This window comes from Rattus rattus, chromosome 4 (genome assembly GCF_011064425.1).
Source record: "Rattus rattus isolate New Zealand chromosome 4, Rrattus_CSIRO_v1, whole genome shotgun sequence".
Lineage (NCBI taxonomy): Eukaryota > Metazoa > Chordata > Mammalia > Rodentia > Muridae > Rattus > Rattus rattus.
The window spans coordinates 120474318-120488997 of record NC_046157.1 but is presented as its reverse complement, the minus strand read 5'-3'; positions in this window follow the sequence as shown (position 1 = coordinate 120488997).

Sequence of the window (14680 nt, the reverse complement as noted above, 5' to 3'; positions counted from 1 at the left end):
GAATCAGTCTTACCACATCTTTCTCTTTTCTACCTTTGACCACCCCATACTCTTCTGTTAGAATTGTATTAATCTTACATGTCACTTGAAACATTTCATTATTTAATTCTTCTTTTGATCCGGAAAAAGGATGCTTTTCCATTTTGAACGGACCTGACTTCTGCAGCTATGCATCTTGTACCTTTGTCTCCCAGCTATAAGGTCATCACCTTTGTTGAGTACTGCAAGAACAAGCAACAGTTATACAATGGGGGAAATGAGAGAAGGCACAGGTCTGGATACAATCACCTTTTGGATTCAGTTCAGCTCATGAGCATTCTAGACTGGGATGATCTTTCGTTAAATCAAACTACCAGATCCTCCATAGGAAATGCATGTGTTATGCCTGGGATTGGTATCCTAAGAATGCATTCTTGCCACAAGGAATGCAGGGTTAGAAAGTTTGCTCTAACCAGTATCTCTGTGAGAAACTGATAGTTTTAAAAAACATATTGCTCCCATATTCCAAATGCAAGAATATACCCAATGGAAGATTTATTTATAGATAGAATTGTTCTTTTCCTTGAAAGATTACGATTATTATTAGAATAATAATTTCATAATTTTCTACAACGTTCTATATCACAGTTTATCCAGTCCCAGTGAAAAGCCCTGAAAGAAAAGCAGAGGAAAGCAAAATGCCTTGCGTGCTTCAGATTGACACTGTGTGATTTAGGAAAATTTTATCACACTTTAAAATGCAAAGGTGACTTTGACTCCAAACACAATTAAAAACCTTCACTCTCTAGTGTTTTTCCATTTCCCTGTTAAAATAATTCTCCGGCTTTTCTGTAAAAGGTGATCTGTGCACGGATTGCAAGAATAGGGCCATGTCTTGTTGGTTCTGAGTCAACAGTCTCTCTAGGCAGCAATCTGAGAATACACAGAGATAAGTGCTATCAGCTTGATGGAAACCGGTTGGTTTACAGAGAGTGTGACTACCGTGAACTGCCTGAAGCAATTTCACTACCACACAAATCCTTTACATAAACTGACTGCAAGAATGATCAGTTTGTGACCTAAAAATAAACTAGTAAATGTTGGTAAATGTTTTTACGTGAACTCTCAAGTCTACTTTGTCTTCAGTTTTTTCATAGTTCTACTGAGTTATGAGTTTGGGAAAGAAACACTACAGAATTTGAGTGTTATTGTTGCATAAATAATAGGGATGCATGAGGAGAGTTCATATGGGTTGTGCCAAGATGCACGGTGGTGGCTGCCAGTTTCTCCACTGTAAAATTAATATTTTTCCTTTAGAATTAATAATTGGGGGGCATACTTCAAAAATATGAAAGTATTCTGTTTCACCTAAAACTTTTCCCCAATACTCTTAACATGTTTTGGCAGATCGCTCCTGTAGTGATTACTACTCTAGTGTTCTAGTGAAATCTTTTCTATTTTCTTTCATAAGTTTTACATTTTTAATTGTAAATTACAATTTTGTAAGAAAGAAATGTTTCTTTCTTCCATAGGCAGTCACATTTGAAGTTCAGTTTAGTTCACATATAAAACACTATTGGCTTAAGGAACTACACTTGCCTCCTGTTAAGAATCAGGGGTAGCATTCAGAGCCTGCCCCACATGTGGCCCATACATATACAGCCACCCAATTAGACAAGATGGATGAAGCAAAGAAGTGCAGACCAACATGTAGATTTCTCCTAGACACTCAGAATACAGTGACAGAGGCTAATGCCAGCAATCAAAACCAAACTGAGAATACCCCCTGTAAGGAATCAGAGAAAGAACTGAAGAGAAGATGATTAAACAATGCCAAGCAACCAGAGCTTCTAGGACTAAGCCACTACCTAAAGACTATGGACTGTCTCACCTCATAGTAGATGAAATCCCATCAAGTGGAAATAATCCTGTAATGAAATAACTAGACTGTTGGGGGAGGGCGGCAACGGGGAGGGTTGGGCACTAAAATAGGGGGGGATGTTTGCCCGAAACCGGGGGGAATAACACTTTTATATAAAGAAATCCAAGTTAATAAAAAAAAAAGAAAGAAAGAAAAAAAGAAAGGAATCTGGACATCAGATTTTTTCAAACAACTAATTCCTGTACACTCAGTGAAGTGAGAACAATCACCAAGTCACTAAGCAGAGATGAGAGATGATGATTAATAAGCCTTGTCAAAGTCCAGTAGATGGAAACCCATCAAAATTTTAAAAGGATAGGTACTGAAAGCATTCTTTCATGTTCCAGGGTTACAGGCCAAACAAACCTAGATGGTTCAAAGAAAGGATATTGACACTGGAAAGAGATATTCAGGGCAGAACAAATAGCACATGAATTGAATAGCCTGAAGAGACAAGATAAAAAAAAAAAAGTTCGAACAGCCTTGTGCATAGATAAGCAGAATGAGGATTGATCTTCTTGAAGGAAATGGAAGCTACTGAGAATCTTAACATAGGATAATTTATCCTGTTGACAAAAATAGAAATCATCCTGGTAACAGCTGAAACAGTCTATTGAAGCTAAGTGACATTGAACATGGGGATGACAATTAAGAGAGTTGTGTTCTCTTATTATTCAACTCTATGTCCACAGGTATCTGAGCTGCTAAATACAAGAGGGAATGAGAAATATAGTTATCTGCTTTACTAGGAAAATGTTTAATGATATGATCTTATAGAGTTGAAGTTTGATTTATGTCTATAAATTTTGAACCCTGATTACAGTTTGTTGCCATTTTTTAGAGACTCACTTTAGGAATTCAAATTCTGCTGACACTTAAGAAGAGTGAAAGACGTAGTATGACTATGGGTTATTTGGTTCTCTAGAGTCTAACTTCTTGAGTATTTTATATACTAGATATTAGCCCTCTATTGGATATAGGATTGGTAAAGAACTTTTCCTAAGCTGTAGGGTTTTGGTTTATCCTGAAGACAGTGTCCTTTGCCTTACAGAAGCTTTGCAATAGTCTGAGATCCCATTTGTCTATGGTGGATTTTAGAGCCTGGGCCATTGGTATTCTGTTTAGAAAACCTGTGTCAGTGTGTTCAAGGCTCTTTCCTGCTTCCTCTTCTATTAGATTCAGTGTATATGGTTTTATGTGGAAGTCCTTGATCAACTTAGACTTGAGCTTTGTACAAAAACACAACAATGAGAAAATTTGCATTCTTTTACATGCTGAACACCACTATTCCATTGATCTACCTGCCTGTCTCTGTAGCAATGTTATGTGGGTTTTATGACTATTACTTTGTTGTACAGCTTGAGGTAGGGATAGAGATTGCCCCAGTAGTTCTCTTTTGTTGAGTAAGTTTTGCTATACTGAGATTTTTGTTGTTCCAAATGAATTTTAGAATTGCTCTTTCTATCTCTATGAAGAATTGTGTTGGAATATTGATGGAGGTTACATTGAGTCTGTAGACTGTTTTTGGTAATGTGGCCATTTTTATCATATTACTACTCCCAATCCAGAAGCATAGGAGATCTTTCCATCTCCTGAGGTCTACTTGGATCTCTTTCTTGAAAGACTTAAAGTTCTTATCATAGAGATCTTTTACTTGTTTGGTTAGAGTCACACCAAGATATTTTACATTACTTGTGATTGTTGTGAAGGGTGTACTTTCCCTAATTTCTTCCTCAGCTCATTTGTTTTTTGAGTAGGGGAAGGCTGCTGATTTGTCAGAATTAATTTTGTATCTAGACACTTTGCTGCAGTTGTTCATCAGATGCAGAAGTTCTCTTGTGGAATTTTTGGGATCATTTAAGCATACTATCCTATCATCTGCAAAGAGTGAAATTTTGAATTCTACCTTTCCAATTAGTATCCCTTTGACCTCCTTCTGTTGTCTAATTGCTCTGGCTAGAACTTCAAGTACTCTATTGAATAGATATGGAGAGAACAAACAAACAAAAAAACAAATACACCCAAGAGGAATAGATGGAAGGAAATAATCAAACTCAGGATTGAAATCAACTAAGTAGAAACAAAGAGAACCATAGAAAGAATCAACAAAACCACAAGCTAGTTCTTTGAGAAAATTCAACAAGATACACAAACCCTTAGCCAGATTAACCAGAGGGCACAGAGGTAATATCCAAACTAACAAAATCCGAAGTAAAAAGGTAACAATAGAAAAATGAGGAAATTTAAAAAATCATCTGATACTATTACAAAAGCCTATAGTCAACAAAACTAGATAATCTATATGAAATGGATGATTTTCTAAATAGATACCAGGTATCAAAGTTAAACCAGGATCAAATAAAGCATCTAAATAGTCCCATAACCCCTAAATAATTAGAAGCAGAAATTAAAAGTCTCCCTCCACACACCCCCAAAAAAAGCCAATCCCAGGAGCAGATGGCTTTAGTGTAGAATTCTATTAGACCTTCGAAGAAGACCTAATTCTAAAACTACTCAAAGTATTCCACAAAATAAAAACAGAAGGTACACTACCTAATTCATTCTATGAAGGCACAGTTATGCTGACACCTAAATCACACAAAGACCCAACAAAGAAAGACAACTTCAGATCAATTTCCCTTATGAATATCAATGCAAAAATACTCAATAAAATTCTCACAAACAGAATCCAAGAACACATCAAAAGGACCATTCAAAACAATCGAATGTGCTTCATCCCAGGGACACAGGGATGCTTCTATATATGGAAATCCATCAATGTAATACACTGTAAAAACAAACTCCAAAAATACCCACATGTCTATCTCATTAGATGCTGAAAAAGCATTTCACCAAATTCAACACCCCTTCATAATAAAAGTCCTGGAAAGATCAGGAATTCAAGGTCCATTTCTAAGCATAGTAAAGCAATATACAGCAAACCAGTAGCCAATCAAACTAAGTGGAGAGAAACTTAAAGCAATCCCACTAAAATCAGGCAAGCTTGCACACTCTCTCCCTACTTATTCAATATAGTACTTGAAGTCCTAGCCAAAACAATTAGACAACAAAAGTAGGTCAAGGGGATACAAATTTGGAAAGAAGAGTTCAAAATATCACTATTTGCAAATGATATGATAATATACTTAAGTGACCCCCAAAATTCCACCAGAGAACTCCTACAGATGATAAAGTTTTCACTTTTCAACTGGGCATCATGAAATCAAAATTTGCATTCAAATAAACACTTTCACAAGTATTTGCCAGATATTTAGAAGAAACACACAATGCTGAAACATCAAAACCACTTTGTAACAGTATGGCACGTTTTTATGAGATGGATATTTAAAACTTCTTCACAGCAGCAGTTGATAAACATTTGTCTTAATATTCACAGATAAAAGTATGTCTCACCCCTCATCAAGAAAAATTCTCTTTGCAGGAGAGAAAATTACTGGAAATTGTAATCAATCAAAACGCAGTTGTGGAGCCCAATCTGCACAATGGACATGTCTACAAAGGACAGAAGCACCTAATGCTCAGGGAACATTGCAGAAGGGGAGGATTCGGAGAGGGAGTTTGCTGTGAAACTTTTTCTCAATAATTTCACAAACTATACCCATAAAATATCATCAACATGACTGCCCAAATATGAGCAATGACAAATCAAAGTGAACATGGAGAAGCACACGGGGCCCAAGGTACAATTCACAAACCATATGAAGCTCAAGAAGAAGGAAGACCAAAGTCTATATGCTTCAGACATTCTTAGAAGAGGGAACAAAAATATTCATAGGAGGATATATGGAGACAAACTTTGGAACAAAGACCGAAGGAAAGGCCATCCAAAGATTGCCCCACCTGGGGGATCCATCCCATATACAGACACCAAACCCAGACAATATTACTGATGCCAAGAAGTACGTGCTGTCAGGAGCCTGATACAACTGTTTCCTGAGAGACTCTGCCAGAGCTTGACAAATACCGAGGTGGATGCTTTCAGCCAACCATTGAACTGAGAACGGGGTCCCCAATAGAGGAGTTAGAGAAAGGACTCAAGGAGTTGAAGGGGTTTGCAACCCCATAAGAACAACAATACCAACCAACCAGAGTTCCCAGGGACTAAACCACTATCCCAAGAGAACACATGAATGGACCTGTGTCTCCAGCTGCATATGTAGCAGAGGATGATCTTGTCTGGCATCAATGGGAGGAGAGGCTGTTGGTTCTGTCTAAGCTCGATGCCCCAGTATAGGGGAATGTCAGGGCGGGGAGGTGGGAGGGAGTAGGTGGGTCAATGAGGTAGCACCGTTATAGAAGTGTGGGGTGGGGGCTATGGGATAACAGGTTTCTAGGGGGAAAACCAGAAAAGGGGATAACATTTAAAATGTAAATTAAAAAATTCATAAAAGAAAAAAAATATAGTGTAAATACAGGTTTAAAAGAAACAGTTTCCTTTTTCTAGGAACACATTGTTTAAAACTTGGTTGTAGGTCAAATGGTGACCCTGGGGAGAGAGATGAATGACCTGGACTATGCAGAAGAGAACCAAGAATCCCAGTCAATAATAACAACAAGGCCCCAAACCTGTCCCAGACCTCCATCTCCAGCCATTCCTACAAAGGCCTCAGACATGTGAAGAAGAAAGGCAGCTTTTTCTCAGCAGTAGGATGGGATTCACGAATTGAATATGTGATATGGGTAGACACAAGGAAGGCTCCCACATAATAAGACTGCTAATTTTACTGCTTACTTGTCATGATCTAGAAATCCTTTTAAATGAACAAGTCTCATTCTCCCCAAATCCTTGCCTCCATAACCCTACACAGCAGTAGTCTGTTTTGCTAAGCCAATGGTTCTCAGCCTTCCTAAATCTGTGACCTTTAATATAGGTCTTCATGTTGTGATATTCCAGAGTCATATAATTATTTTGTTTCTACATCATAACAGTAATTTGCTAGTGTTCTGAAGAGTAACGTAATATCTGATATGCCACATGCTGAGATGACCCATATGCTGAGAACTGCTGTGCTAAGTAGACATGATGTAATGTGGATCTCAAACCTGCATGAACCACTGTGCCCTAGACAGTGACCTAACTATGGTCCTTTCAATAACAATTAAGTGGCTGTTGCTTTAAGCCATACAAGTTAGGAATGCTTGTTCACAGCAACAACTAACAAAGATGGCATCTGAAAACAGCCAAAAATCTTTGAGTAGCCAACAAAAACTTGGTGAAGTTGGTAATCAGGAGAAGGGGCAGATATTTTATATGGGGGGAAGGGGAACACCCTCATAGAAGAAGGGGGATGGGGGATGGAATAGGGGGATTATGGATGGGAAACCTAAAAAGAGGATAACATTTGAAATGTAAATTTTAAAAAGTCAGTAGAAATAAAAAATAAAAGAAATAATTACTAACGAAAACTGTATTGCTTTAGAGTGATGGATTATATAACAAATAGAGGAACTTTTGAAACTATAAACATATCACACAATTAGTAAAGTATAAGGTTTTTATAACTGTAATCGATACATCTACTCTAGTCTCTCTAGTTTTTTGGTCCTTTGGTTGTTGGAAAATCTTCTGCCTCAGCACCTGGAGTGCTGAGATTACAGGCTAGGGAAACCATTACTGTCCTTTTTACATCTTAAAAGTTGAATATTGCAAAGAATGTTACCTAACAGTCGAAATTAGCCAAGGTTAAAAATGTGTATTTTTGCTCAAGAATTAGTGGACAATGAACGATATAAGAAAAGCAAACTAGTATAGAATTCCACAACTGGTCAAGATGCAAAGACTAGCTAACCGGGGGCTGCCTAGACCCGACCTACATGCCTGAGGCTCAGAGAAGATGTGGGAAGAAGTGGGCAGGGGGGTTGTACAAACCTGAAGACTGTGATGACTATTGTGGGGACGACAGGCTGTCTTCTGATAGGACAGGGAAGTTGCTGAACAAAACCTGCAAAGACACCTCCACTTGCCATGCCAACATGAATGAAGGGAAATTTCGAAAGCCTCGTCTTTGGATGAAGAGCCAGGGGCTGCTGAAGAAGAAGATTCAGCTGTTGTTTGTTTTGTTATTTCAGGAAGGAGATAACACCTAAGAGCTTAGCTATAAACATATGCAAGCTTGCAACACTAATTGAACATGCAAGGTTATATGTAGACAGACACACAGACACACACACACATGCACGTACACACACACACACACACACACACACACACACACACACCACACCACATACACATCTACCTAAACACACAAAACAAAAATAGAAAAGGTCTCAAATTCAAAAGAAGGCAGGTGAAACTACACCCTTAAAAAAGCAAGAAAGTAATCTTCATGCAGCAAACCCAAAAGAAGAGAGCCACACAAACATTATTCCGCTTGTAACAACCAAAATAACAGGAAAGAACAATCACTATGCCTTAATATCTCTTAACATCAATGGACCTAAATCCCTAATAAAAAGATATAGACAAAAAGACTAGATACATAAAGAGAACCTAGCATTTTGCTGCATACAGGAATCATGCCACACTGACAAAGACAAACACGATCTCAGAGTAAAAGGCTGGAAAACACTTTTCCAAGTAAATGGTCCCATTTAGATGGAATAGCCATTCTAATATCGAATAAAATCAACTTTCAACCAAAAGTTATCAAAAAAGATAGGGAAGGACACTTCATATTCATCACAGGAAGAATCCACCAAGATGAACTCTCAATCTTGAATATCTTTGCTCTAAATGCAAGGGCACCTACATTCATAAAAGAAACATATTAAAGCCAAAGCACACACATTACACCTCACACAATAACGTGGGAGACTTCAAAACCCCAGTCTCATCAGTGGACATATCATGGAAACACAAACTAAACAGAGACATAGAGAAACTAACAGAAGTCATGAACCAAATGGACTTAACAGATAACTATAGAACATTTCATCCTAAAACAAAAGAGTATACCTTCTTCTCAGCACCTCATGGTGCCTTCTCCAAAACTGTCCATATAATTGGTCAAGCCTCAAGTGATACAAGAAGATTGAAATAATCCCATGCATCCTATCAGATCATCACGGACTAAGGCTGGTCTTCAATAACAACAAAAACGACATAAAACCCACATATACATGGAAGTTGAATAATGCTCTACCCAATAATAACTTGGTCAAGAAAAAAATAAAGAAATTAAAGACATTTTATTCTATTTTCTCCTTGGCTTCATTTTATATTTTTTTCCATCATTATTGAATTGGGTATTTCTTATTTACATTTCAAATGTTATTCCCTTTCCCAGTTTCCAGTCCAACATCACCCTAACTCCTCCCCCTCCCCTTCTATATGGGTGTTCCTCTTTCCATCCTCCCCCCATTATCACCCTCCCCCAACAATCACGTTCACTGGGGGTCCAGCCTTGGTAGGGCCACGGGCTTCCCCTTCCACTGGTGCCCTTACTAGGTTATTCATTTCTACCTATGTAGTTGGAGCCCAAGGTCAGCCCATGTATAGTCTTTGGGTAGTGGCTTAGTCCCTGGAAGCTCTGGTTGGTTGGCATTGTTGTTCATATGGGGTCTCAAGCCCCTTCAGCTCTCTCAGTCCTTTCACTGATTCCTTCAATGGGGGTCCTGTTCTCAGTTCAGTAGTTTGCTGCTGGCATTCACCTATGTATTTGCCATATTCTGGCTGTGTCTCTCAAGAGAGATCTATATCCGGTTCCTGTCAGCCTGCACTTCTTTGCTTCATCCATCTTATCTAGTTTGGTGGCTGTATATGTATGGGCCACATGTGGGGCAGGCTCTGAATGGGCATTCCTTCAGTCTCTATTCTATAGTTTGCCTCCCTATCCCCTCCTAAGGGTATTCTTGTTCCCCTTTTACAGAAGGAGTGAAGCATTCTCATTTTGGTCATCCTTCTTGAGTTTCATGTGTTCTGTGCATCTAGGGTAATTTGAGCATTTTGGCTAATATCCATTTATCAATGAGTGCATACCATGTGTGTTTTTCTGTGATTGGGTTAGCTCACTCAGGATGATATTTTCCAGTTCCATCCATTTGCCTATAAATTTCATAAAGTCATTGTTTTTGATAGTTGAGTAGTATTCCATTGCGTTAATGTACCATATTTTCTGTATCCATTCTTCTGTTGAAGGGCATCTGGGTTCTTTCCAGCTTCTGGCTATTATAAATAAGGCTGCTATGAACATAGTGGAGCATGTGTCTTTGTTATATGTTGGAGCATCTTTTGGGTATATGCCCAAAAGAGGTAGAGTTGGGTCCTCAGGTAGTTCAATGTCCAATTTTCTGAGGAACCTCCAAACTGATTTCCAGAATGGTTGTACCACTCTGCAATCCCACCAACAATGGAGGAGTGTTCCTCTTTCTCCACATCCTTGCCAACATCTGCGGTCAGAAGAGTTTTTGATCTTAGCCATTCTCACTGGTGTGAGGTGAAATCTCAGTGTTGTTTTGATTTGCATTTTCCTTATGACTAAAGATGTTGAACATTTCTTTAGGTGTTTCTCAGCCATTCGCATTCCTCAGCTGTGAATTCTTTGTTTAGCTCGAACCCCATTTTTAATAGGGTTATTTGTCTCCCTGCAGTCTAACTTCTTGAGCTCTTTGTATATTTTGGATATAAGGCCTCTAACTGTTGTAGGATTGGTAAAGATCTTTTCCCAATCTGTTGGTTGCCGTTTTGTCCTAACCACAGTGCCCTTTGCCTTACAGAAGCTTTGCAGTTTTATGAGATCCCATTTGTCGATTCTTGATCTTAGAGCATAAGCCATTGGTGTTTTGTTCAGGAAATTTTCTCCACTGCCCATGTGTTCGAGACTCTTCCCGACTTTTTCTTCTATTAGTTTGAGTGTATCTGGTTTGATGTGGAGGTCCTTGATCCACTTGGACTTCTTAAAATTTAATGAAAATGAAGGTGCAACATACCCAAACTTATGGGACACAATGAAAGCAATGCTAAGAGGAAAACTCACAGCTCTGAATGTCCCCAAAAGAAACGGGAGAGAGCATACAGTAGCAGCTTCACAGCACACCTAAAAGCTCTAGAACTAAAAGAAGCAAATACACCCAAGAGGAGTTGAATGCAGGAAATAATGTAACTCAGGGCTAAAATCAACCAAGTAGAAACAAATAGAACTATACAAAGAACCAACAAAACCAAGAGCTGGTTCTTTGAGAAAATCAACAAAATAGATAAACCCCTAGGCAGACTTACCAGAGGGCAAAGAAAGTGTATCCAAATTAACAAAATCAGAAATGAAAAGGAAGACATAACAGCAGAATCTGAGGAAATTAAAAAAATCATCAGATCCTACTATAAAAGCTAATATTCAACAAAACTGGAAAATCTGGAGGAAATGGACAATTTTCAAGAGAGATACCAGGTACCAAAGTTACATCAGGCTCATCTGAATAGTCCCATAACTCCTAAAGAAATAGAAGCAGTTATTAAAAGTCTCCCAACCAAAAAGAGCCCAGGACCAGATGGGTTTAATGCAGAATTCTATCAGACCTTCATAGAAGACCTCATACCAATACTGTCCAAAGTATTCCACAAAATAGAAACAGACAGAACACTACCAAATTCTTTCTATGAAATCACACAAAGACCCAAAAAGACAGAGAACATTAGACCAATTTCCCTTATGAATATCAATGCAAAAATACTCAAAAAAAAAAAAACTCTCACAAACCAAATCCAAGAACACATCAAAATGATCATCCATCATGATCAAGTAAGCTTCATCTCAGGGATGCAAGAATGGTTCAAAATACGGAAATCCATCAATGTAATCCACTATCTAAACAAACTCAAAGAAAAAAACAGCATGATCATCTCATTAGATTTGAGAAAGAATTTGACAAAATTCAACACCTCTTCATGATAAAAGTCTATCACCAGGGTTGTCTCCCTTTGTGATTTCTTTATTATTTCTATTTCCATTTTTAGAGCCTGGGTGGTTTTGTTCAATTCCTCCACCTGTTTGGTTGTGTTTTCCTGTAATTCTTTAAGTGATGTTTGTGTTTCCTCTTTAAGTGCTTGTATTTGTTTACTTGTGTTGTCCTCTATTTCTTTAAGGGAGTTATTTATGCCCTTCTTAACATCCTCTACCATGATCATGAGATGTGACTTTAAAGCCAAATATTGCTTTTCTGGTGTGTTTGGATATCCAGTATTTGCTTTGGTGGGATGCCAAAAGCCTTAGTTTCTGATGATGCCAAGTAGCCTTAGTTTCTTTTGCTTAGTACCATGCAGTTGCCTCTAGCCATCAAGTTGTCTCTTGTGTTAGCTACCAGTTATCTGTGGCTTGACCCTCCTGTAAGCCTGTTTGTAAGCACTCCTGTAGACCTGTTTTCTCCCAGCAGGATATGGGTACAGAAAAGTTTGGGACTGGGTCCACTCTGTGTGCAGGCAGAAACCGGAAGTGTCCTGTCCCAGAGTGCTCCTGGGTTTGTGTGCCCTGAGGGCTCCAGGCAGGTCACTTGGAGCAGAAGAGTTGGTCTTACCTCTGCTCTCAGCTGTGTCAGCACTCCTGGTGACTGATTTTCAGCTTGGGTGCTGGCAGAGACTGGAAGGATTCTCTCCTGATAGCTTTTAGTTTCCTGTGTCTAGAGGGCTCTAGAAGGGTTCCTCTTGTGCCAGGAATGTGATCAGAAGTAGTGGTCTCTGCTCTCAGGATTGTCTGCACTTCTGAGAGTCCAGCTCTCTCACCCAAGCGATTTGGGTACAGAGATCTGTGGGACCGAGTCAGCTCCGGGTACAGGCAGAAACCGGAGTTGGTCTTGTCCCAGACTGCTCCTGAGGTTGTAAGTCCTGAGGACTCCAGGAAGGTTGCTCAGAGCAGAAGTGTTGGCCTCACCTCTGCTCTCAGCTGTGTCAGCACTCCTGGCAGCTGGCTTTCAGCTCTGGGTGCAGACAGAACAGGAAAGATCCTCTGCCTGACTGTCCAGTGTAGGGGAATGTGTTAGGGCGAGGAGAGAGAGAAAGGGGTGGATGTTTGGGTGGGTGAAAGGGGATTAATATTTGAAATGTAAATTTAAAAAATCCAATTAAGAAAAAAGAAATCAACTGAGAAGGATGAAATCACTTCCCATTGGCCTGTCACAGAAATAATAAAGAAAATTTAGATTCTAGATTCCAATCATACATAAAACTCATTGCAGTAGACAAAAGCATAGAAATTCTTGACTCCTCAATAGATTTTAATAAAAATTCACAGGTAAAGAATCAAGTTTGGAATATAACTTAAGAACAAAGTGCTTGTTTAGTATGTTTCCTCTAGCATCACTATGTAGTCTCTTTAAATACATTAATTCCTTCACTGAAACGTTTTTCCATTTTATTAGATATTTTCTTATTTACATTTCTTTCCTTTTATTGGATGTTTTTATTTACATTTCAAATGTTATTCCCTTTCCTGGTGTCCCAGACATAAGCCCCCTATCTCATTCCCCCTCCCCTTCTTGTATACTGGTGTTCCCCTCCCCACTGGCCTCCCCTTGTCAGCCCCCTGACATTCCCCTACACTGGGGGTCCAACCTTGGCAGGACCAAGGGCTTCTTCCATTGGTGCCCCAAAAGGCCATCTTCTGCTACATATGCAGCTGGAGCCATGGTCAATCCATGTATAGTCTTTGATTAGTGGTTTAGTCCCTGGGAGCTCTGGTTGGTTGACACTGTTGTTCCTATGAGGTTGCAAACCCCTTCAAGCTCTTTCAATCCTGTGATGATTTGCATATGCTTGGCCCAGGGAGTGGCACTATTAGAAGTGTGACCTTGTTGGAGGAAGTGTGTCACTGTGGGGATGGACTTGGAGACCCTCCTCTTAGCTGCTCGAGGATGCTCAGTCTGTTCCTGGCTTCCTTCGGGTGAAGATGTAGAACTCAGCTCCTCCTGCACCATGCCTGCCTGGATGCTGCCATGCTCCTGCCTTGATGATAATGAACTGAACCTCTGAACCTGTAAGCCAGCCCCGAGTAAATGTTGTCCTTTATAAAACTGACATTGGTCATGGTGTCTGTTCACAGCAGTAAGACCCTAACTAAGACAAATCCTTCCTCTAATTCCTCCAAAGACGGGTCCCGTTCTCGGGTCAATGGTCTGCTGCTAGCATTCACCTATGTATTTGACATGCTCTGGCTGTGTCTCTCAGGAGACATCTATATCCAGTTCCTGTCAGCATGCACTTCTTAGCTTCATCAATCCTATCTAATTTGGTGGATATATATATATATATATATATATATATATATATATGCCACATGTTGCCTCCATATCCCCTCCTATGAATATTTTTGCTCACCCTTTTAAGAAAGAATGAAGCATCTGCACTTCAGTCTTCCTTCTTCTTGAGCTTCATGTGATCTGTGGATTGTTTCTTGGGTAATTCAAGATTTTGGGCTAATATCCACTTATCGGTGAGTATATATCATGTGTTTTTTTTCTGTAATTGGGTTACCCCACTCAGGATGGTATTTTCTAGTTCCATGCATTTGCCTATGAATTTCATGAAGTCATTTTATTTCATAGCTGTGTAGTACTCCAATGTGTAAATGTACCACATTTTCTGTATCCATTCCTCTGTTGAAGGGCATCTGGGTTCTTTCCAGCCCCTGGCTATTATTTAAAGGCTACTATGAACATAGTGGAACATGTGTCCTTGTTATTTGTTGGAGCACCTTTTGGGTATATGCCCAGGAGAAGTACTGCTGGGTCCTCATGTAGTACTAGGTCCAATTTTCTGAAACTTTTTTT